The sequence below is a fragment of the Aotus nancymaae genome, unplaced genomic scaffold, assembly GCF_030222135.1.
Source record: "Aotus nancymaae isolate 86718 unplaced genomic scaffold, 86718_ANA_hifiasm-v0.15.2.pri h1tg000131l, whole genome shotgun sequence".
In the NCBI taxonomy this organism is placed as follows: domain Eukaryota; kingdom Metazoa; phylum Chordata; class Mammalia; order Primates; family Aotidae; genus Aotus; species Aotus nancymaae.
In genome coordinates this window covers 10,926,397-10,950,195 of record NW_026988546.1, presented here as the reverse complement: position 1 = coordinate 10,950,195, position 23,799 = coordinate 10,926,397, and the positions used below count along the sequence as shown (strand labels likewise).

Sequence of the window (23,799 nt, the reverse complement as noted above, 5' to 3'; positions counted from 1 at the left end):
TCTCTCTCTCTCTCTCTCTCTCTCTCTGCTTTAGAAGAGCTCCAGCAGATGGGTGTTTCAGGAATGTTTGGGAATAGTGTTCTGTGCAGGGAACTCAGCTCAGCTGCCCTTTGGATCACCTGAGAAGCTTCAAAAATCCCTGTATCCAGGCTACACCTGGGGATGGGACAGGCATTGGTCATATTGACTGTTCCCCAGGTGACTCCCATGTGCAGTAGGGCTAAGAACCACTTGAATTGTTTTCATGGATTTGTCTGGCCCAAGGAAGAAATCAGGGGGAGCTCATCGCCTTGTCTGTAGACCACTGATTCCCTAACCTGGCTGCACATTATAATCATCCAGGCAGCTTTTAAAATCCTGTATATAGTGTAAAGTAAGGGTCCAACTTCATCCCGTCATATGTGGATATCCAGTTTCCCCACCCCTATTTGCTGAAGAGACTGTCCTTTCCCAATGTGTGCTCTTCGTATCCTTGCCAAGCAGAGGATCTTTTTGAGTCTAAAATTCATTCCTTCTATCACAAGTGCCCTGCTGATTTGGCTGTTTGGCTGGTATCCCTTGGGCTCTGGCCAGAAAAATCTTAGATAAATTTTTACTCAGTTTCCTATCTGAGACTCAGTTACTATTTACTCATCATTTTTGTCTTCAGATCTTTCTTTTAACGTATACATTTTTGAAATCTTTACTCGTGGATCAATTTACCTTCTTTTAAGTTATTGTCTAAACCAATTTTTCTTTGGAAAAAAAAAACCCAAAACAAAAAAGCCCTTAGTTCATTGTAGTTTGCATTTCCTCCACCATGTAATTTTCAGTTCTTTTGATACACCAGGGGTCTGACTGGCAGTTCTCTAAGGTCTTGCAACTCAAAAAACCCATTATATATATATTGATAGGAAATGCTAGCTAATCTGGTTGAGTCTCAGCATTGTTGTCTTCTTTTTTTTTTTGAGACAGGGTGTCCCTCTGTGTCCCAGGCTGGAGTGCAGTGGCACCATCTTGGCTCACTGCAACCCCTTCCTCCTGGTTCAAGCGATTCTCCCATGTCAGCCTCCTGAGTAGCTGGAATTACAAGCGTGCACCACCACACCAGGCTAATTTTTGTATTTTTAGTAGAGATGGGGTTTCACCACATTGGTCTGGTTGGTCTTGAACTCCCGACCTCAGGTGATTCACTTGCCTTGGCCTCCCAAAGTGCTGAGATTACAGGCATAACCCACTGTGCCCGGCCTATTATCTTTTAATGCATTTTGGAAATGTATAGGGTAGAGACTGCTAACTGTTTGCCAAAGTTAGTTTTCTCTTTCCACACTGAGGAACTGTTGTCGGGTATGTTGCTCAGCCTTCCTTCTTAGGTGGCATCATGCAGATTGGCCAATAGAATATAAAGGGAAATGCAGCATGCATTTCAAGGCTCAGCCTTTTAGGAGAGCAGCTGTGTCTTCCTGCTATCTTTGCTGCTGTTAGGATGCAGCTGGCAATAATGTCTTTGTCATCTCGTTACTCTAGGTATGGTCCCCAGACCAGAGGCATCCGCATCACCAGGAGTGTATTAGAGATGCACTAACTCAGATCTCACCCAGACCTACTAAGTCATTCTCTTCATTTTAACAAGATGCACATTGCAGTTTGTGAAGAAATATCCTGGTCCCAGAGAATGCTGTAGTTACCGAATGGAAGGATTTGGGTTCCTGAATGACCACGTGGTAGAGAACTGCCCTACCAACTTGAATACCTGTAAAGGTCTGTTAGATGAAAAGAACTAAACTTCTGTTGTGCTGAGGTTAGTTTGAGTAACAGGTAAACCAAAGCATGGGAGTTTATCTGTTACTAGCCTATCCTACCCCAAAGAATCCACCCTGATGTTGTATTTAACTGTGCCTACCTCTACTGTCCTCTGGAACTTCCTCTCAACTCCTTTTTGGGTAGGCTGCATTTTCCATGGGACAAAAATTAGAAGAAAACATGATTATGTTATCAAATGCAAGTTCCTTCTTTATGAAACTTTTCTTTAATGCTATTATTTTGTTTATCCTATAAATCAGCATTGGCAAAGTATGGCCAATGGGTCAAATTCAGCCCTCTGCTTTTTAATTTTAATTTAAGTAAAATTTATATAACATAAAATTAACCACTTTAGAGTATAAAAGTCCGTAGTACATTTACAGTGATATGTAACCATCGTCTCTACTCTCAACACTTTTTTTATTTCCCAGAAAATCACTTTGTATAATACCTAGTAAGTAATTACTCCCTTTTCTCTCACTAGCCAGTGGCGATCACTAATCTGCTTTCTATCTGTATGGATTTACCAATTCTGTATATTTTACATAAATGGAATTGTACAACATGTGACCTTTTGTATCTGGCTTCTTTCACTCCACATAACATTTTTGATGTCCATTCACATTGTATTAGGTTGGTGCAAAAGTAATCGCGGGTTTTTGCACCAAGATAATATTATGTATCAGTACTTTTTTTTTTGGTAGCTGAGTAATATGCCATTGAACCTCTCCCTATTCTTGTAGATAAAGCTTTCTTGATATAGACATGCCCATTAACTTACATGCTGTTTATGGCTGCCTTTGCACTTCAATGGCTATGTTGGGTAGTTGCGGCACAGATAATAACAGCCTGCAAAAAAAGACTAAAATATTCACCGTCTAGGCCTTTACAGAAAAAGTTTGCTGATCCCTGTCATAAATAATATTTTAGGGGAAGTTTATTATGAGAGTGTGGAAGTTCTAATGTTTCAACAAAAGTTATTTTGTATCATGATATAATTTTAAGATTCAACTGGATGAATAGATACCATAGAAATGTGACCCAAATTTTGAAAGCGAAGAGTGGGTGGGGAGATTTCCCTTGCGAGACAGTACAGTAGTCATGGAGCAGTAAAAGTGAAGGAAAGTGGTGCTAGTGCTGAGGCAGGCAGGTCATAGAAACGACTAGAAGGCTGGGAAAGGCACAGAAACCTAGGACAGAGGTGGTATCTCTGATCAGTTGGGAAGATATGGATTACTCAGCAGAGAGTGTTGGACAATTCTTAATGAGATTAGCCATATTGAAAATGAAGCCAGATGTCCCCAGACTCCTTCAAAATAAATTTCAGAGAAATAAAATATTTAAATGTTTAAAAAAGAAACTGAATATACCAGAAGAAAATACTGATGACTATCTCAATAATCTTGTATAAAGAGATGCTTTTAAGTTTGACAAAAAAGACAATAGAAAGCAAACATTTTTTTTTCTTTTATTTTTTTTGTTGCGTTTTAGGTTTTGGGGTACATGTGAAGAACATGCAAGATTGCTGAATAGGTGCATACGTGGCAGTGTGATTTGCTGCCTTCCTCCTCTTCACCTATATCTGGCATTTCTCCCCATGCTACCTCTCCCCAACTCCCACCCCGCTCTGTCCCTCCCCTATTTCCCCCCAACAGACCACAGTGTGCAGTGCTCCCTTCCCTGTGTCCATGTGTTCTCATTGTTCAACACCCGCCTATGAGTGAGAACATGCGGTGTTTGATTTTCTGTTCTTGTGTCAGTTTGCTGAGAATGATGGTTTCCAGGTTCATCCATGTCCCTACAAAGGACGTGAACTCACCGTTTTTGATGGCTGCATAATATTCCATGGTGTATATGTGCCACATTTTCCCTGTCCAGTCTATCATCGATGGGCATTTGGGTTGGTTCCAGGTCTTTGTTATTGTACACAGTGCTGCAATGAACATTCATGTGCATGTGTCCTTATAGTAGAATGATTTATAATCCTTTGGATATATACCCAGTAATGGGATTGCTGGGTCAAATGGAATTTCTATTTCTAGGTCCTTGAGGAATCGCCACACTGTCTTCCACAATGGTTGAACTAATTTACACTCCCACCAACAGTGTAAAAGTGTTCCTATTTCTCCACATCTTCTCCAGCATCTGTTGTCTCCAGATTTTTTAATGATCGCCATTCTAACTGGTGTGAGATGGTATCTCAGTGTAGTTTTGATTTGCATTTCTCTAATGATCAGTGATGATGAGCATTTTTTCATATGTTTGTTGGCCTCATGTATGTCTTCTTTTGTAAAGTATCTGTTCATATCCTTTGCCCACTTTTGAATGGGCTTGTTTTTTTCTTGTAAATCTGTTTTAGTTCTTTGTAAATTCTGGATATCAGCCCTTTGTCAGATGGGTAAACTGCAAGAATTTTTTCCCATTCTGTTGGTTGCTGATTCACTCTAATGACTATTTCTTTTGCCGTGCAGAAGCTGTGGAGTTTGATTAGGTCCCATTTGTCTATTTTGGCTTTTGTTGCCAATGCTTTTGATGTTTTGGTCATGAAGTCCTTGACTACGCCTATGTCCTGAATGGTTTTGCCTAGATTTTCTTCTAGAGTTTTTATGGTGTTAGGTCTTATATTTAAGTCTTTAATCCACCTGGAGTTAATTTTAGTGTCAGGTATCAGGAAGAGGTCCAGTTTCTGCTTTCTGCATATGGCTAGCCAGTTTTCCCAACACCATTTATTAAACAGGGAATCCTTTCCCCATTGGTTTTTTTTGTCAGGTTTGTCAAAGATTGGATGGTTGTAGATATGTTGTGTTGCCTCCGAGTCCTCTGTTCTGTTCCATTGGTCTATATCTCTGTTTTGGTACCAGTATCATGCTGTTTTGATTACTGTAGCCTTGTAGTATAGTTTGATGTCCGGTAGTGTGATGCCTCCCTCTTTGTTCTTTTTGCTTATAATTGATTTGGCTATGTGGGCTCTCTTTTGGTTCCATATGAAGTTTAAGGTGTTTTTTTCCAGTTCTGTGAAGAAGGTCATTGGTAGCTTGATGGGGATAGCATTGAATCTGTAAATTACTTTGGGCAGTATGGCCATTTTCATGATATTGATTCTTCCTAACCATGAACATGGAATATTTCTCCATCTGTTTGTGTCCTCTCTTATTTCATTGAGCAGTGGTTTGTAGTTCTCCTTGAAGAGGTCCTTTACATTCCTTGTTAGTTGTATTCCTAGGTATTTTATTCTCTTTGTAGCAATTGTGAATGGCAGTTAGTTCTTGATTTGGCTCTCTTTAAGTCTGTTATTGGTGTGTAGGAATGCTTGTGATTTTTGCACGTTGATTTTGTATCCTGAGACTTTGCTGAAGTTCCTTATCAGTTTCAGGAGATTTTGGGCTGAGACGATGGGGTCTTCTAGATATACAGTCATGTTGTCTGCAAATAGAGACAATTTGATTTCCTCCTTTCCTAGTTGAATACCCTTTATTTCTTTTTCTTGCCTGATTGCTTGGGCTAGAACTTCCAGTACTATATTGAATAGGAGTGGTGAGACAGGGCATCCTTGTCTAGTGCCAGATTTCAAAGGGAATGCTTCTAGTTTTTGCCCATTCAGTATGATATTGGCTGTTGGTTTGTCATAAATAGCTTTTATTATTTTGAGGTACATTCTGTCAATACCTAGTTTATTGAGGGTTTTTAGCATAAAGGGCTGTTGAATTTTGTCGAAGGCCTTCTCTGCATCAATTGAGATAATCATGTAGTTTTTGTCTTTGGTTCTGTTTATGTGGTGAATGACGTTTATAGACTTGTGTATGTTGAACCAGCCTTGCATCCCTGAGATGAATCCTACTTGATCATGGTGGATAATCTTTTTGATGTGCTGTTGCAATCAGCTTGCCAGTATTTTATTGAAATTTTTTGCATCAATGTTGTATTAACATGGCTACAATTTGATACAATTTCCTGAAATGTAAAACTTTTGTATGGTGAAAGTGGTATAAGTAAAACTTAAAAGAGAACAAAATGAACCTGGGAAGAGTATTTTGTTGTTGTTGTTATAGGCAAAGAGTTCATGTAACAGTGAAAACCTCTTTTCAGTGAATGAGACTCTGAAGAGTGCAAACCAAGGGGGAAATGTGGAAACTGGCAATGATGCAGTGATTGCAAATGAGCAGTAACATGATACCATAAATGTTTAATCCAGTAGATAACTGATGCAAATGTATGGTAAATTAAAAGATGATGTTATTTTTATTGTTGTTGACTTCACCGACATGATAAAAAAATTTGAGAATCCCCAGTGAGGGCAAGGGGCTTTCTAACATTGTTGGATTCAATATTTTTGGAGGGAAATCTGGCAGTAAAGATCACATTTTGAAATGTACATGACTTGACTACACAGCGTCACGTTCTGGACATTTAACCTATAGAAAGCTAACATAAAGGTGGTTTTTTTTTTTGCTGCAGTGAGAACCTGGAAACCATCTCAATGTTCATCAGTAGGTTTGATAAAACAAGTAGTGGTATATCCATACAATTGATCTCAAAGAAGTCATTGCAAAGGAGGTAGAATTTTCAACATTAATATAGATTATAAATATTCTTGTTCTTAGTCTGGTGAAAATGTTTGCCTTCTTCTTTTATTAAGAAACACTTTTCCTGGATTCATTCAGATGCAAAATAATACACCTAGGTGTCATAGTTGTCAACCTAGTGAAAATAATGATGGACATTACGTACTTTTTTTTTTTTTAAATGAAAGCTGTTCTTTTGCCCAGGCTGGAGTGCAGTGGTGCAATCTTGGCTCAATGTAACCTCTGCCACCATGCAACCTCCGCCTTCCGGGTTCCAGTGATTCTCCTGTCTCAGCCTCATGAGTAGCTGGGACTACAAGTGTGTGCCACCACACCCAGCTAGTTTTTGTATTTTTAGTGGAGCTGGGGTTTCACCATGTTGGCCAAGCTGGTCTTGAACTCCTGACTTCAGGTGATCTGCCCACCTCAGCCTCCCAAAGTGCTGGGATTACAGGTGTGAGCCACCATCCCTGGAAAGCATTACATACTTTCAACATTTGACTTATTTAGTTTTTACTAGTTAGTGATATTACATTTTACATTATAGCAATGGAGATTTTGAACAAATCCATATTTCAGCGCCATAGACTTAAGTTTGTTTGTGCACACACATATGAGCATGTGTGCATCTGCACCTGTGTGTGCCTGCGTATATGTGTGTGCACATATGCATACATGCAGTGTATGTTTGTATGCATGTACACGTGTGTGCATGCCTGTGTGTGAGCGTAAGGTTCTAGGAGAGCCTAACATCCAGGTGAAGATGCAGCCACACCCCAGCTATTAGAGAAATTACTGCTCTCTTTTAAGATAGACTCAGGGAATTAATAAAACAAGTAAGGATATAAATCTCGGTTTCCCTAAGGATAAAACCTTTCCACATGTAGGACCCTTTTATCTCCTGAATGGAACAGCGTGGGATGTGGATGCCAAGGGAAACCAGATAAGTCTGATAAAATTTGCTATTTGGCAACAAACCCCACAATTACTACTAAACAGTTTGCAAATTATCACACTTCCTTTCCTGTTCTTCCTGGGGCTTTGTCCACTGCTTCTCTTCCTTCAGAACCAATGCCACCTGCGAACTATGCCTCTGCCTGCCTGCTCCCTCTCCGTTTTACCTCCCCCTCCTTCCATCCTGGTGGTCTGGTACAAAAGGCAATGCGTATCCCAAAATGCTGGATGCTCTTGGTCTTACAGATACAGAAGTTGATTAAAGAAGGAATAAATTGCCTAGAGCTGTGATTGCCAAACTTTTCTGATTGTTCATCCTTATCACTAAAACATTTTGATCATGAAGTTCCAACATATGCATAACTTAAGTCCACGGCTCTGAAATATGGATTTGTTTCAAATCTTTATTGCTGTAATGTTAAATCTCTAACTAGTAAAACTAAATAAGTAAAAATTTTAAAGGTATGTAATGTCCATCATTTTCACTACACTGGCAACTAGGCACATATATATTTTGCGTATTTATATATTTATAAGTTGTGCACCCTTCCTATTGTATTAGTAGATTATATACATTATAAAATATACAAAAGGTAAAAATGCAAAAAGATAAGATTTTAAAAGTATATCTAGAAGTTCTAATATTTTCTTCCTGCATTTCATGGAGGTTATTTGATGACTAGTAGATCAGAAATGGAAAAGGCTGGCCAGGCGCGGTGGTTCACACTTGTAATCCCAGCACTTTGGGAGGCCAAGGTGGGCAGATCGCAAGATCGAGAGATTGAGACTATCCTGGGCAACATGGTGAAACCCCATCTCTACTAAAAAATACAAAAATTAGCTGGGCATGGTGGAGTGCGCCTGTAGTCCCAGTTACTCAGGAGGCTCAGACAGGAGAATTGCTTGAACCCAGGAGGCAGAGTTTGCAGTGAGCTGAGATTGTGCCACTGTACTCCAGCCTGGTGCCTGGTGACAGAGCAAGACTCTGTCTCAAAAAAAAAAAAAAAAAAAAAAAAAGAAAAGAAGTGGAGAAGGCTTTGTAAGTCTAACTTTAGAGGTCTCAAGAGCACTACAAACTCTTTAGCTCTCCTCAAGGGCAAGAGGGCAAGGCTTCCTGCTATAGTGATCTGTCCAGGACCAGCTAGCTGCCCACCAGGTCCACAGGACATAATTGTGATGCTGCAAATAATCTGAAAGATTATTCTTCTCTTGCAGTTTCTTTCATGTATTCTTTCCCCGGCAGGCTCTTCTGTTTGCCCTTGTGTGCTCTCTGTTTCTTGATTTAGGACTCATACTTGGCTGACCAAGTCCTAAGTGATGCCTGAAGTTCCAGCCTTTCTCCTCTCCCTTGTGGGCTAAGCCCCTGCTTAGAAGTCCACAGTATCCTAGTCATTTGGGACTTGGACTTCTTTACCCACAGCTGTACAAACACTGGCTTTTTATAGCCAAGAGTGATGGTCATGAAACGATGGGCCCAAGGTCTCAAGAAGTTTTCCAGTTCTTTAAAGGTACAGAGAAACAAGGAAACAGAGATACTCAACCAGTGCATACCTGCACAGCAGAAATGTGTGACAGAACAGAGCCCACCTCTAAGATGCAAGTCCCATGGGGGAAGAGAGTCTTTTAACCGACTCCTATACCAGCACCTAGGGCAGTGCCTGGCACAGATGAAAGGTTTGCTGAGTGAATGAATGACACAAATTTTGTCATGGATTGGTGCCAATCTGAAGACCTATTCCACTGTTTTGGGATCTGAAATAGCACTTTAGTGCACACTCAGGTTGTTTTTCTTCCAGATTGGGAGAAGGAATGGAGGGAAGCCAAGGCTCAGCTTTTGTGTATGGTCTCACTGATTTATTCAAATTGAAAACTGCAGCTTTTGGGCAAAAACATTCTCATGCCATTTTTAGCAATTCCTCCATCCAGTGCACTTGAAGCCTTGCTAGTTCCCAGCAGGAGGTCCAGTTTTCTTGGGACTTTGTTTTATCGTGGCGCTTCTTCATTGCTGGACACAATTTTTTCTTTTCTCTTACTGCCTTAAAATCTCTTAGTTCCTCTGGCCCGCTCCCCGTTACCACAAATGAACTTTCACATGCTCTGGGCTTCTCCCCGCTGCCACCCATCTTTTATAAAAAGAAAATTCAAAAATTAAAAAAATTATTTTAGTAAAAAATACATGACATAAAATTTACCATCTTAACCGTTTTTAAGTGTACAGTTTCATAGTCTTAATTACATTCACATTGTTGTGAGACAGATTTCCAGAACTTTGTCATCTTGCAAACCTGAAATTTTGTACCCGTTGAACAAAAACTCTTTCTCTCCCTGGGAGAGTAACTCGGTAGTAAGTATACTAATGTGTGATTTTCTCCTATGTTCTCTTCTAGGAGTTTTATTAGTTTTGGGTCTTATGTTTAGGTCTTTCATAAGGAACCCCCATACTACTTTCCGTCTCTGTGAATTTAGCTACTCTAGGCATCTCATAGAAGTAGAATCATACAATATTCGCCCTTCGGTGACTGGATTATTTTACATAGCATAGTATCTCCAAGGTTCACCCATGTTGTGGCATGTTTCAGGATTTCCTTCTTTTTAAGGCTGGATAATATTTCATTGTATGTATATGCAATATTTTCTTTAGTTATTCATTTGATGAACATTTGGGATACTTCCATCTCTTGGCTATTGTGAATAATGGTGCAATGAACATGAGTGTGCAATTCCCTCTTAAAATCTTGCTTTTAATTCAGTCTTTTGGATATATACCCAGAAGTGGAATTGCTGGGTCATATGGTGATTATATTTTAATTTTTTTGAGGAATTGCTATACTTTTTTAAAATAGCAGTTGTGCCATTTCATAATCTCACCAATAGTGCACAAGGATTCTTCCTTAACATGTATTATTTACCTTTGCTTGTTTGTTTGGTAGTAACTATACTAATGTGTGTGAAGTGATATTTTGTTGTATTTTTAACTTTTTGAGGAACCTCCATACTATTTTTCATAGTAGCTGTACCTTTTGACATTTCCACTGACAGTGTACACAGTTTTTAATTTCTTCATCCTCCCCAACACTTGTTATTCTCCTCCTCCCTTTTTTTTGTAGTGGCCATCCTAATGGGTGTGAAGTGACATCTCATTGTGATTTTGATGAACGTCGCTCTGATGATTAGCGATGCCGGACATCTTTTTGTGTGCTTCTTGGCCATTTGTAGATCATCTTTGCAGAAATGTCTATTTAAGTCCTTCACCTATTTTTAAACAGGTTATTTAATTTTTTTTGTTTTTGAATTGTGGGAGTTCTTTATGTATTCTGGGTTTTAACCCCTTATCAGATACATGATTTGCAGATGTTTTCTTCCATTCTGTATACTACCTTTTTGCTCTGTTGATTGTGTGCTTGGATGCATAAAAGTTTTTGCTCAAGTTTGGATATAATACTATTTATTTTTACTTTTGTTGTCTGTGATGTTGGCATCATATCCAAGAAATCATTGCCAAATCTGATGTCACGAAGAATTTCCCCTATGTTCTCTTCTAGGAGTTTTATTAGTTCTGGGTTTTATGTTTAAGTCTTTCATCTATTCTGAGTTAATTTTGTATAACATATAAGGTAAGGGTCCAACTTACTTGTTTTGTATGCAGATATCCAGTTGTCCCAGCACAATTTAAGAGATTGACCTTTCCCCACTGAGGGTTCTTGGCATTCTTGCAGAAGATCATTTAACCATATAGGCAAGTGCTTATTTCTGGGCTCTTTATTCTATTTTTTTGGGGAAGAGGTGGTTTATATGTCTGTCATTATGCCATTACTACACTGTTTTGGTTACAGTAGCTTTGTAATATGTTTTGAAAACAGGAAGTGTGAACACAACAACTTTTTTCTTCATTTTAAAAATTATTTTGGCTATTTGGGGTTTTTTGATATTTCATTTCAGAACTTTTTTTCTGTTTCTTCCAAAACTGCCATTTGGATTTTAATGGAAATTCCATCAAATATATAGATTGCTTCGGGTAGTAGGGACATCTTAACAGTATTAAATTTTCCAATCCATGAACATGAAGTGTCATTTATTTAAAAGTCTTTGTTGATTGCTTTCACCAATGTTTTGTAGTTTCTGGTGTATAAATCTCTCACCTTTTAGTTTAGATTTATTCCTAAGTATTTTGTTCTTTGTGATGCTATTGTAATTGGAATTGTTTTCTTAATTTCCTTTTCGGATTGCTCATTGTTAGTATATAGGAATGCAACTGATTTTTGTATGTTGATTTTACCTTCTGCAACTTTGCTGAATTTGTTTATTCTAAAAGTTATATTTTTTGGTATTATCTTTAGGGTTTTATATGTATAAGATGATGTCATCTGTGAATAGAGATAATTTTAATACCCCCTTTTTAATTTGGGTATTTTTGGTTTCTTTTTCTTGCCCAATTGCTCTGTCTAGGACACCCAGTACTATTGAAGACAAGCAGCAAAAGTAGGCATCCTTATCTTGTTCCTGATTTTGGGAAAAAATGATTCAGTTTTTCACCATTGAGTATGACTTTAGCTGTGGGCTTTTCATATATGGCCTTTATTATGTTGAGGTAGTTTCCTTCTACTCCTAGTTTGTTGACTAGTTTTTTTAATCATGAAAAGGTATAGAATCTGTCAAATGCTTTTTCTGTATCATTAGAGAAAAATCATAATTTGTTTTGGCTCTTCAGTCTGTTAATGTGGTATAATTCTGCCATTCTTTGTATGGTTTCTAAATCCTGTTAAATCTCCCCTCCTAGCCTTTAGCTCCTTGGCAATACTCTCATTATCCAGTAAGAATTTTTGTCAATATTTTATATGTTGTGACATATTAATTTTTGGAACACATTTGATTTTTCTAGCACCCATCATTCTAACCCTCATTTCAGAGAAACATGAGCACCCAGCCCTTATTTGACAAAACTTTTCTCTGAGTTCTCTTTCACTTCTTTCCTACTTTTAGTCTCTTCTTAAATTCCTAGGTAACTACCTGTGTGTCCCCCATAAAATTTATTCGGAAACCTTTTTCTTTCCTGTGAAACTGCTTACTTAGTATGATGACTCACAGTGAGCCAGTATTAAAACAATAGTAACCAGAACTCAACATTCCCATGCATGCTAATATAATCTCTTCATCTTGAGTATTTTCTGAGCCTATGCAACTTAGATGCAGGCCTTCAGAATATCCTTGGTAACTGGTGCAAAAAAAAAAAAAAAATCAAGCGACAAAACACAACAAAATGATAGTTGGATCTGGGAGACCCTTGGCAGGGTAGCAGTTTTATTTTAAAAGTCAAATCATACTTTTAAAACTTCAGGCCATTTTATCAATGCTTTATTTATAGGTGTAATCAGTTCCATTCAGAGAGAAATGTCTAAAGAATAAGATCATAAATGAAGGAAAAACAGCATGGAACAAAATGGAAAGAACGCAAAGCATGAGAAATGTCTTGTCCTTTCTAATACTTGTGATTCCTAAGTTCTGCTTTCTGGAGAGGTCATGAGTGGGCAGAGATAAAGAGTGCAGCACAAAAGGAGTAGCATGAAGTCAACCACAAAATACTGTCTCACCACAATTAATTTCTAAATACTGTCATCATCATTTTCACTGTTGTTAGGTCTATATCACAGTGGTGTTAATGAAAATGACATATCTAAAAGAAAATAATTACATAAGGTTTTCTATTGGAGGGTCGTGAATGCTCATTGAAAAAATTCAAAACTCTAGTTTAGACATTTTTTTTTTTTTGAGACAGAGTCTTTCTCTGTTGTACAGGCTAGAGTGCAGTGGCATGATCTCGGCTCACTGCAACCTCTGCTTCCCAGGTTCAAGGGATTCTCATGTCTCAGACTCTGGAGTAGCTGGGATTACAGGTGCCTGCTACCATGCCCAGTTAACTTTTGTATTTTTAGTAGAGACAGAGTTTCACCATGTTGGCCAGGCTGGTCTTGAATTCCTGACCTTAGGTGATCCACCCACCTCAGCCTCTCAAAGTGCTGGGATTACAGGTGTGAGCCACTATGCCCAGCTTGGACATTGTTTAATTAGGTAAATTGGCAATTGATTCCTTTTCTACAGTTTTCTTTTGAGAAGTTTTTTTTTTTTTTGGTTGTTGCTGATCAAAAGCCTTTTCCCCTTCATTGATGTCCAAGTACATAAATGTCTACCTGAAACTCTTATTTTTGTGGGTAAAATAGCTCAGTCTTTGTACTAATATTATAAAATTCTGGTTTTAATAATTCAAAGTTATGGGGTCTGTGCAGACTTTCTTATGAGAAACACACACAGAAATCCAGTGTTTTACAAAATGATTTATATTTCATTCATGTTTCAATTCTATTTTTGGTGAAGCTTGATCGTTAGCAGACACAAATGGTACCTTGAAGCCTTGGTCAGTAGGTGATATATCATCACCTACAGCACTAGAATCTCCTCATCTTTTGAAAACTGGGTTAAAAAAAAGGAAATATGCAAGACAACCCCAATTCCTATCTTTTCAGAGATTGCCAAGTAAATGTGAACCCTCTGAGTTTGCTGAGACTCTGATCTCCAGTGTGAACTCAGGTTACCTGCCCTTCAGATTCTAGTTATGGCCTTCAGAGGCTCTGCGGAGGCACTGCAAGGATGACGTTCTTTGTCACAAGCTCACCGTGCACTTATTTCATGCAGCCAGGCGATAGGAATATCAAATTCACCTTCAAACTTTTGGTTTTGTGGCTTGAAAAAAACCCAAGCAAGAATTTTTCTGGAACAGCTCTTTCAAGAATTCTAGTTTGGCTGGTCTGACTCCCAAAGGCCATTTGTGGTGAGATGATCTCTCCTAAGGGTGTTAGTTTCTGTCGAGTTTCACATTAGGTCCAAGTTATTCATGGCACTAGTGTGTACTGTAGTGTAGCCACTGGGATCACAGCCAAGGACTAGATGGTGGAAGGGCAAACTAACATGTATAGGTGTGTTCCAAAGGGGAAGAATGCTTGCTCATATCAAAAGAACTATGCTATATATTATATGTAATATAATGACATTTATAAGATAAGCTGAATTTTCAAAGTTACACCAACAACAAATAACACAAGTATACAGAGTCCAATCGTTACTAAAATCCCTGGGGCTGTGTAGCTTAGAAACAGAAATGAAAGTGTCTGGGCCCATACAAAGAACCCCAGAAGCACTCGTCATTTCTTGCCCAATATCGTTCAAACAGCACCATTTCAGGATATCTGTTGACTTGGGAAGTGAGGGTGATTAGTTCCCTGCTGCCTCAGGGACTCTCCCTCCACATAGTCCCTGGGGACCCCAGCTTGGAGCACAGTATCAACCTGAGCGGAAGAAAATTGGGTAACTCCCTGGTCCACGAACCCAAATGAGGACTGGTTAGCAGGCAGGGCTGTCGAGCAGGCCGCTCCCTCTCTCTTCCCAGGCAGCTGGGCTCTTCCGGAATGCAGATACCCTGCTGCCTTCCTGCCAGACAGTGGAGAGTTGGGTTAGAAGGAGGAACATCTGGGGAGATTTCCGGTAGCAATCTCCGGAGCCTGAGAGATAATCAGGCTTCATAAATTGGGTTGACTAGACAGTAAAATATTTATTATGATTCCTCCTTTATTTTTTTTGAAGTTCAAAAATCCTTGTCATCCCCGGCTGAAGTCTGTGTCCACATGAGAGGAATTCATAATGAGATCAGAAGTAGGCTGCCACCACTTACTCACGACCTCCACCTGCAACAGGCGGGAGGCAGTGATTGGATCTGCATATGTGCTCCATTTAGTTGTTTTTTTCCTAATAAAACAGAAAAATCCATGAAACAACAACAAAAAGCAATTAAAAAAAAAAAAACCCAGCTCATGTGATGGTCTTTCATTCATTCTTGAGGTATAAAATATTTTCTTACATGGGTGAAAAACAGAGGCAAATAATTTAGATGTTTAAAAATAGACTTTCATATGCATAACATTTAGTCTTAAAGATACCTATTATTATTATTTTAACCTTGAATCTCTACCAAAAACAAATGGTGAGTTGTGGAATTATTCAGATAATTCAGACCAAAATGCTGGCTTCTCTTTAAATATTCAGATAATGGAATAAAAACAGCTACAGCTGAGGTGTGTGATTAGTGACCGAGTGCTTTCTTTGGGACAGTGGGTGATGTCTTGGCTGTACCTTCAAACTAAGTTCCATGTCAGTGGAAAGCATTTGAGGTTTATTATAAAAGAGAGATTCAGATATCTGTCAAAGGTGGATAACATTTTTTGTTTTTTTTGAGACAGGGTCTTGCTCTATCACTTAGGCTAGAATGCCATGGGATGATCACAACTCACTGCAGCCTCTACCTCCTGGTCTCAGTTGATCCTCCTGCCTCAGCCTCCTGAGTAGCTGGGACTACAGGTGTGTGCCCTGTAGTCCCACCATGACTGGCAAACTTTCTTTTTCATTCTTTCTTTTTTTTGGGTAGAGATGAGGGTGGTCTCACTAGGTTGTTCAGGCTGGTCTCCAACTCCCGGGCTTGAGCAATCCTCCCAACCTGGCCTCCCAAATTGTTGCGATTACAGACATGAGCCACTGCACCCAGCCTCTTTATCTTAAATGCTCATACTAGTTGATAATTTGGCATTTAACTGTTTCAGTCAATTGGTAATCAACACCGATTACAGAGAACAGCTTCTCCACCTGGGTATAAGATGACTGCTGCTTTAGACTTTGCTGCCCATCTAGACCCAGCTCTGGCCATTCCCCACAGCATCCCATACTCCAGCGAAACCTCCTCGGCATTCCCAATCTCATCAGATGGCCCACGCCTCCGTGACTTCACACCTGCTGTGTGCTCCCAGACTTTGTTCTTTGGGTAACCTCCTGTATATCCCCTCATGGGGCTCCCTGCTCCCATCCTCATCAACTCCTCCATACCTTTACAATCAACCCATCTTCCACCACACTCTATGCTGAGAAGCGTATCTGCCCTTTGAGCCTCTATTTCATCCTATTTACATCTCAAAAATATCACTTATTTTCTTTTCCAACAGCCACAGATATTTACTGAGTGCCTTTTCCGTGGTAGGTCCTGCTCATGTGGTGAGAATACAGCTCACATGGTGAGAATACAGGCACAGTTCCTACCCCCTGTGGCTCACATTCCAGGTGAGGAGAAAGAGGATAAATGTGCACAAAAATGATGCCAGGTAGTGCCATGACAAAGATACAACAGAGGTTTTTCTTGTTGAACTTTCCCTGTAGACTATGAACTCTTTGAAAGCAGAGACTGGTAAATCTAGCATGGAGTGGAGTGTTAGCATATACTACACATCAGTCAATGCTGAATGAATGAGCAAATGAAAGGCATTTTTAGTGGACTTCTCATGATGTTTCCAATCCTTCCAGTACTGGAGGATATAAAAGAAAGAAATAATACTTTTACTTATCATTATAGTTGGAAAGTTTTCTCAAAGAATATCTATGAGATATTTTCAAAGATAAAGAATTTTTCCTTTGACTACAAAACAACAATTAGTTCAAATAGCCAGGCACAAGGCCATCACCTCTTCTGTCACTGATCATCATTCAGTCAGATTACCCACAAGACACGTAAAAAATAGTGGTTCTCATCTAAGGTCAGGAATTTGAGACCAGCCTGGCCAATATGGTGAAACCTCGTCTCTACTAAAAATACAAAAAATTAGCTGGGCGAGGTGGTGGGTGCCTTTAATCCCAGCTACTTGGGAGGTTGAGGCAGGAGAATCACTTGAACCCAGGAGGCGGAGGTTGCAGTGAGCTGAGATTGCGCCATTGCACTCCTGCCTGGGCCACAAGAGCAAAACTCCACCTCAAAAAAAAAAAATTGGTGGTTCTCTACTCCAGGTTTTTATTTCTATTAATTTCTACGGCATGTAATCTTGAACAAACATTTATAGTCAATATTTGATAAAAAGTCCGATACAATCAAGTAAATAAAGCACTAGAAAAAATAATTTCATTCCTTTGCTAAACTAAATCCATTAAGACACCAGTAGAACTGAAGACAAAGGATATTTAAAACAAAACAAAACAGTGAGACCCATTGCTCATTTGCATTTTAAAATTAATTGCTGCCCTAATTATTCGTCAATAGAAGCATAAATGAAGCAAATATAACTTAGAGTAAGCTTTCAGACACCCACAGGATTCTCCCCGCAAGAGTAAATTGTCATAATGGTTCTCTGTGACAATTTATTTTTGTTGTCTTTCCATGACTGAGGAAAGAGAAGATTGAAAATGGAGCCATACAGAAATGAAACCAGTTCAACGGAAAGAGATGGATACACGTAGTTACTTTTGGTTTTCACCTGTAAGATGTAAGGAGGGCTGGGCATGGTGACTCACGCCTGTAATCCCAGCACTTTGGGAGCCTGAGGTGGGCGGATCACGAGGGCTGCAGTTCAAGATCGGCCTGGCCGACATGGTAAAAACCCGTCTCTACTGAAAATACAAAAAATTAGCCCGGTGTGGTGGTGCAGGCAGAAGAATCACTTGAACCCGGGAGGCAGAGGTTGCAGTGAGTGGAAATTGTGCCATTGCACTCCAGCCTGGACGACAGAACTGGATTCAGTAAAAAAAAAAAAAAAAGAAAAGAAAATTAGCTGATTGTTGTGGTTAATGCACCTGAAGTTCCAGCTACTCAGGAGGTTGAAGTGAGAGGATCTCTTGAGCCCAGGAGGTCCAGGTTGCAGTGAGCCAGGATTGCACCATTGCACTCCAGATTGGATGAGAGCGAGAGAGAGCTTGTCTCTAAATAAAATATTTAAAAAAAAAAAATAAGATGCAAGAAAGTAATAATCAACAAGGAATGCTGGTACCAAGGAGCTGCCCTGGCAACCTTCCTGAAGCTTCCCTTCCATTATTTGTAAATGTGACTGACTCCATGGCCCCAAAATGGAACCAAAAGCTGAAAAATGTAGTTCAGCATGGAGTTATTACCTGTCTTGCTTTGTGTACATCTGATTGATTGACTTGAGTATTTGCTTCATCTACTTTCCCTCTTAGTTTCAGCTGCTATAACAAACACTGTAGACTGGGGGGCTTAAACAATGATTTATTTCTCACAGTTCTGCAGGCTGAGAAGTCCAAGATCAAGATGCTGGCTGATCAGAGTTCCTGGTGAGGGCTTTCTTCCTGATTTGCAGATGAATGTCTTCTCTCTGTGTCCTTGCATGGCTGAGAGAAAGAGAGGGAGAGACAGAGACAGAGACAGAGATTGGGTTTCTTCCCCTTTTTATAAGATCATTAATCTCATAGTGACAGTGACACCTTCATGACCTCATCTAACACAAATCACCTCCCAAAGTCTCCACCTCCTGATACTATCATATTGGGGGTTAAGGCTTCAACATATACAATTTGGGGGGACACAAGCATTTAATCCAAAGCACCCTCCCACCATGTCGACAGAGATGTAGGAGGCATTTAGCACAGCTGGAAAAATTTCTCTGGCACATAATCAGGCATTCATTGTTGGTAATCTCTATCAAAAGCTTATGAAGCAACACAATGATGCTGAATAACAAACAATTCGAAATCTCAGTGATTTAAATTAACCATCGTCTATGCTCATGCTTCCTGGGCTGCAGGTCAGCTGTGCCGTGGGTGATCTAAGTGGGCACAGGTAGGCGCCTCTCCTCCAGGTATGCTTTGCAGATGCATGGGTCAGTTGGAGCAACTCTGCTTCAAGCCGCAGTTTGTGTTCAGGTCTGTTTCACCTGTCTCGTTCTGCAAGGATCATCAGAGGGCATAGAGCGATCTGGTTTATAATCTTTTTAAGGTGCAAGTAGCAGCTCTCTAAGTGGTATGTGTAAACATGCAATGCCTTAAGACCTAGGCTCCAAATTGACTTACGGTCATTTCTGCCCGCATTTCATTGGCCAAAGGGATCCCATAGTCAAGCTCAACATCACTAGGGTGAAAAAGTAAACTCTTCCCATTGGAGGCCAATATATTTCCATGTTGGCGTGCAGGAGGGGTACTGAATATTTGTTAAACAATAATTTGATCTATCGTGACTATATTTAAAGAAAGTCCTTTATTTTCTGATTTAGGCCTTTATACATGAATTATTTAAAATTGGCCCCTCTCCCCACTTTTTTTTGGTTTTCTCCTGAGTTTGTTAAGTTAGAGTAGCCAGAAAGATCTTCTCCCCTTAAGACAGATATGTGGAAGATTTAGGAATACTTGACTTTGAATGAACTTCCAGCAGAAACAGCCAGAGGTGGTCCAGTTGAGTCTTTGCCCTGATGCTTGAGGAAGAGTACTGTGGGACATGGGTCTACAGGTCTTACTTGGGTTTTAGGCTATGCATTGAGCCACCCAGTACAGACCAGACAGCAGAATTCCTCCTCCGCAGATGTGTATCTGACTTTACTGCTCTGATTACTGCATCACCTCTCCCCTGTCGCCAACTGGCAACCAACAGCAGAGGATGTTTTTCTGATCATTTTGCACTCATTAAACACAGCTGTCACAACAGTGGATGCAAGGATGCATGCAAAACTTTTCTGCCACATCAAAATAAAGCTGAAACGCTTTTTAAAAAAAGAGCTGATGCCTTTGAAGTCTATTCTCAAGGAGTATTGGAAATATCGCCTTTTGTCCTTGACAACTGAAAGTATTCTGTAGTAACACAAATTAAACCTCTGCCCAGGCTAAAGAAGCATCATCCATCAAAATTTTGCAGCAGAAAGCATTTGGCCCACCATTTGTGGGGTTCAATCATACTATTCCTGGGTCTGAATGACTCATATTCATTGTCCAGGCTGATCCCCGCTCACAGTTTCAATAGAGAGGAGTAGTTCCCTGACTCTCAAAGGAATGTTATGAGAATGAGATAACCAGGCACCTACTATACCCCCTATTAGAGAATTAAAACAAGCAAATAGATTCTTAAGCTTCAACATGGACCCACTAGACTAGACTTTCTTGGTGGGAGTGGGGCCTTCTCTGATTCTGATACAGTCATCAGAATCTATTTCAGCAACCCCCAGACCTGTATGGGAACCAATAAGGACTAGACATTTCAGTGATGTACCTGCTGATGTAGCACCTCTTAAATTTCCCTGTTGCTTACTCAGTGTCAGTTTTGTCTTTGATCAGTTGCAAGTTGACCCTGGCCTCTACTCTGAGAAGCTCTCCATCAGCTCCCCCTGGGCTGTGTAACGGGACCACTGCCTGTGTCCTCTTCACTCCCTTTGCCCACCTCCATCACAGTAGTTCTCACTGTGTACCCATCATCTGCTCACACATCCCCACTAGACTGGAATTTTGAGAGTAAGGACTGTGTCCATCATCGTATGTGTGTTTCTAACAGTATAACATAGGGCTTGATACAGAGAAGGCCCCCAGAAGGGTTAGTGACAGACAGGAAGGAAGGAGGGCAGAAGAACAATAGCATCTGACTGTTTCAAGGGGTATGTGGGCCCAGCTTCCAGCCAGATGCTGCTTGTGCACATCAGGTGACTGCAGACACAGATTTTTTAGTCTTTATAAGCCTTTCTTCTTCTTCCCCAAGGGCTACATGACAACCTGGGCACAAAGGCAACAATTATTAAGTAATGAGAAAAGATAAGAAGATCACTCATCTCCTGGGTGGCCGTGTCAGTCAGGGTCCAGGCAGGGAAACTCACCTCACTAGATATTTCCTACCTCGCCTCCACCTACATTCCCCTTTTGACAAAGCTGAATGGGAGGTCAGGGGAATGGGGCACCTGTGCCATGACAGCCAAGTGGCTGAGCAGTTTGGACTCCTTCAGTTCCCCCTCTCATCACAAGATGGGACGCACATTTCAATGACCCACAGCCAGCTGCACAAGCTATGGTGTCTGATGATTACACACCCTCACTCTGCATTCTTGCAATATGTGATGACATTGCAGGTTACTTCAGGAATACGTGTAAGAAATTGAGATGCTGCCTCTTCCATGATGTCACACTGGAGAGAAAAATCCAGACTGGATAGAAATGGTTGATTGAAAGGAATTCTGGATGAATACCTAGAATCCTCTGGTATTCCGATTACTACATACATACATGCTGGGCAATGACTGGAGAGCTGAGAAGAGAGGAAAAGGAAAAGGCTGAGGGTACAAGAGCTCTGAGTTTGGTGAGTTTTAGTGTCTTAAGTGAACCTATCAAGGAGAAGGAGCCTATTGCTTGCACATGGCTCTGTCACCTCCTGGATAGCAAAGAATTCATTTACTGGGTGCTTTTTCTTTTCTTTTTTTTTTTTGAGACGGAGTTTCGCTCTTGTCACCCAGGTTGGAGTGCAATGGCGCGATCTCGGCTCACCGCAACCTCCGCCTCCTGGGTTCAGGCAATTCTCCTGCCTCAGCCTCCTGAGTAGCTGGGATTACAGGCACACGCCACTGTGCCCAGCTAATTTTTGTATTTTTAGTAGAGACGGGGTTTCATCGTGTTGACCAGGATGGTCTTGATCTCTTGACCTCGTGATCCACCCGCCTCGGCCTCCCAAAGTGCTGGGATTACAGGCTTGAGCCACCACGCCCGGCCGCTTTTTCTATACATAAACCTACTGTGGTTAGATTGTATTAGTAATTTGAATGTATTAGATATATTATATTAACTTTTATCAACAAATCAGGAATCACTGACTGTGTGTCTGTCATGTGCAAGATACCTCGACCAGGGATACCACTCTCCCCACTTGCTGCACAGCTAGCACTTTCTCTTCTTTTTACGGGATGACCTACAACATCCCCTCCAGAGGCTGTCCTGAAGCATCTCATTGGAAGTTGGTCTCTTCTTCTCTACCATTTCTTATCTTAGGCCCTTGTCCCTACCTAACCATAATTATAATTGACAATCCATTCATTTATCTGCTATTTGTTTGCCATCTCTAAAAGGGCAGAATCAGCATCAATATCCTTGATGCTTGGTGCAGTGTCTGGCACGTAAGTGAAGTAAAATGTGTAGGATGACTAGATACACACAAAGCATAATATGAAATTAAATCAGATCCCTTCCTTTTTCTTAAAACTTGACAATATTGGGAAAAGCCGTGTACACAGATAAGTAACAAAACAAAGCATGGCAACATAATTCCTTTTAAAAATGATGCAACTCATAGAAAGAGCTGCAGGTGATCTTGGTGCATGTACAGGTGGGTACCATGGTTTTTCAGATGAGTAGAAAAAGCAGGGAATAGGTTTGTGGTAGAAGTAGGAGCACAGCCTCATGAACAATGTTCTTCCCATTCACTGTTCTTTGGCCTCCAGGCAGGATATGTGAGTGAGTGATGAGTGATGTGTGTGTGTGTGTGTGTATGTGTGTGTGTGTGTGTCTAGCCACAGCCTGAATTGGCACATGGAGAGTTACCCTGCTTGAGATGTGTTGCACTGGATTTCTTCAGGTCTTTGTTTTTGCTTTTGTTTTGAGGCAGAGTCTTGCTCTTTCACCCAGACTGGAGTGCAACTGAGTGATCTCGGTTCGCTGCAACCTCCGCCTCCCTAGTTCAAGCCATTAACCTGACTCAGCTTCCCTAGTAGCTGGGATTACAGGCATGTGCCACCACACCCAGCTAATTTTTGTGTTTTTAGTAGAGACAGGGTTTTAATTTGACCATGTTGGCCTGGCTGGTCTTGAACTCCTGGCTTCAAGTGATCCACCTGCCTCAGCCTCCCAAAATGCTAGGATTGCAGGCATGAGCTACCATGTCTAGTGGGGACTGTCTTTCCCTTGGTCTTCTTTGGGTCTCTATCACTCCCCACTGTCAAGCTGATGGCTGTGTCCCTCCATGCCAGCAGTGCGTGTGCCTCTGTTATTCTCAAGGGTAATAGCAGCTTACACCCATCTCATAGGTAGCGTAGACAGTTGTTTAATTATATTATTCATGCCTTTCTTAAAAGTAACATCTGTATGCCTTTTATTTTAATAAAAAAAGAATTCATAATTCAATATAATTGAAACATTTCTGAATATTTCCTGAAAACTCTTAAGGATTATTCAGACTGCATGGTGTGGGGAAAAACCAAGACTGGCTCTCAGAGGGTTAAAAACACCTGTCTGGAAGAGGACCCTGAAGATCGCAGCTCATCTCAGGGAACTTGCCCAGCCCTGAGCATTAAGGCAGGAAGCCACCTAGAACGGTAAGGACCACCCTGAACTCGGGAGGCTTTAGAATTTATTTTTTCATTAACGAATGCTTCAGAAAGTGCACTGTCCCTAATTCCCTTCTTTGAAAGATGGAAACTTTAATGTGCAGTTAATTAAATGTTGTGTTGATTTGCAAGCCCTGAGCTCTCAGAGGCCTTGGGGAGGTGGAGGCAGGTTTAGAAATCAAACAACGGGCGGGACTGGCTGTCCCAGCTCTGACCACGGTGCAGGCGGCACTGTTTGCCGCAGATGCCCAGGAGGCGTCCAAGGCGCCCCTGTGGCCAGACCTGCGGTTCTGAGCCTTGGTGATTTGTGAACGGCTCTGTTTACCATTGAGAGGAGCAGAGCCCAGGCA

General features: G+C 40.6%; 1 long non-coding RNA gene across 8 annotated transcripts in view; it reads left to right on the top strand.

Moving 5' to 3' along the window:
* Nucleotides 1–23,799, top strand: part of LOC105730369 (uncharacterized) — a 120,896-nt gene that overhangs the window by 70,031 nt on the left and 27,066 nt on the right. For 6 of the 8 annotated variants that reach the window (XR_010340710.1, XR_001110470.3, XR_010340714.1 and 3 more), the window contains 3 exons: nt 1,507–1,780; nt 21,209–21,435; nt 23,289–23,437. This is a non-coding gene — a long non-coding RNA (uncharacterized LOC105730369). The remainder of the gene's footprint in view (nt 1–1,506; nt 1,781–21,208; nt 21,436–23,288; nt 23,438–23,799) is intronic. The other 2 variants (XR_010340712.1, XR_010340709.1) reach the window with 1 other exon arrangement.